The following is a 2,115-nucleotide window of genomic DNA, read 5'->3' on the forward strand; positions in this document are numbered from 1 at the left end:
CTCTATGCTCTAACTACGAAAATATTTGATTTACAAATAAGGAATCCTACTTCGCGGAATTTCATTTATCACGGTAGGGTCTAGAACCAATTAACCGCGATAAACGAGGGTTCACTGTACATATAAAAAACTAGACAGTAAAACAAAGCACCAAAAGAGCAACAATAACAAAAAAACTAATGACAAAAAAATGAAAGAAAAGTCTATAAATAGTTCAAGGTCTGTTTTTTGACCTGTAGAAGTATTTTCCGGTAGAGTTTGATGGGGTGCTATGCTCTGGCCCCAAAGTATATTTTTGGTATTCCCTGGGGACTTCGTTGCTCTGTTCCACTTGCTGTTCTGTCGCACACCCTTTGTGTTTCGCTTCAGTGTGGTGGGGTCAGATAGGGCACAATTCCCACACTGTGCCTCCAGTGTTGCCCCCTGTAGCAGTATGGGTCAGTGAGGCACATTGAGTCTCATAGTGGGGTTGGCCCTATGTTCCTCTCTGTGCTTTAGCTGCTCTGAGCTGGAATATCATCCTCAGGGCTTAGTGGACCAGAATGTACTCCACTCTCTCTTTCTCTCCCTTTATTTTCTCCTGTGTGCTCTAATCAGATATGTCCCTCTCCCTGAAATGTAGCTTCAGTGCTGTTCTCTGAAGTGAATTTTTCTCTGGATTGGGGTGGCTGTCCACATAGAGGGATTGGGGCTGGCCCCTCTGACCTTTTTATTGGTTCCCTGCTTCATGCAAAGAAGGTTTTCAAGATGTCACCTGGTACAAGAAATACTGGGAAATTAGACCCATTCATAGTTAATCATCTAAGGAAATTACTTTCACTTCAGTCACTGGTCCAGCAACCTCCATTTGTGTTCCCCTACCCTATCTCATTAAGGGCACCAGGACTCAAATAATTCAGAATTGCCTCCATCACTTCCATATCTCTCCAGTGAATCAGTCATGGATTTGAACAACCAAATATTAGTTAGCAGCCAAATGCTGAACCATTGTGTGTTAGTCCAGGTGGACTACAGAAACAAATCCAGGGAGACTCATATGTGTATAAGAAAAAGCTTTATATACAAGAGCAATTGAATATTGAGAAAACATCTCATTCCAGTTAGGATCAAGTCCATAAGTCTGATATTAGCCCATAAGTCTGATACCTCTTCAGACTCACAAAACACATGTGATGATGCCAAATGCAGGAAGAACACAGGCTAAAGGGTGGAAAGTCTTGTGGATCCAGTGGTAGTGTATGCATCTTAGTGCTGGCAGAGGTCTCCATGTGGCTCCTCAAGCTCCAAGGCTCTGGCTGCCATCAGCATGACTCGATGTGGCTTATCAGCAGGAATGTCTTCCAGGGAGGGAGCAAGCATCCCCCTCGAGTGAGCTATTTATCTCCTTAGTACTTCCAAATGAGGTCATCAAGCTGCAACCTGATTGACAGGCTAAACTCCACTCCTTCACTCTTAAGTCTAAAGTTGACAACAGATTATGTAACTACCACAGACCACCCCTTGTCAAATTGATACTTTTACAAAACTCTTTAGTCATATATAATTTTCAAACAAACAATAATAAAATCATATCTGTACCTAACAGGATAAAACGAAAATGCTAGCAATTAAAAATGTGCCAAAGCCTCAGTTAAAGATAATATTCTATAAGTGAGCAACACAACAATATTCTATGCCTAACATCTCCAATATTCCCTAGGGACACGATAGATTCACTATTATCACCCAGAAGGTCAGCGTTCAAACACCAGAATAAAGAATAGGCAAGAAAAACCAAAGGATAGACTGGCTTTGAAAATGAAGTTGGACAAAGAAAGTCTGGTTAGTGGCTTCTTGATATCACAGCTTTGTCTTTTTTTTTGTGTGTGCCTATTGTGCTTCTTTAAAAAAATTATTATTATTTTTCTTTCTTTCTTTTTAAAAAGTAATTAATTAATTAATTTAAAAAGTCATTTTGTTGGGGCTCATACAACTCATCACAATCCATACATTTACATCAATTGTGTAAAGCACACTTATACATTTGTTGCCCTCATCATTCTCAAAATTTGCTTTCTGCTTGGGTTCCTGGAGTTAGCTCCTCATTTTCCTTTTCCCCTTCCCCCTCCCTCCCCG

This window comes from Echinops telfairi, unplaced genomic scaffold, assembly GCF_000313985.2.
Source record: "Echinops telfairi isolate 266 unplaced genomic scaffold, ASM31398v2 ScPeMD7_1;HRSCAF=3_0, whole genome shotgun sequence".
NCBI classification, from domain to species: Eukaryota; Metazoa; Chordata; class Mammalia; order Afrosoricida; family Tenrecidae; genus Echinops; species Echinops telfairi.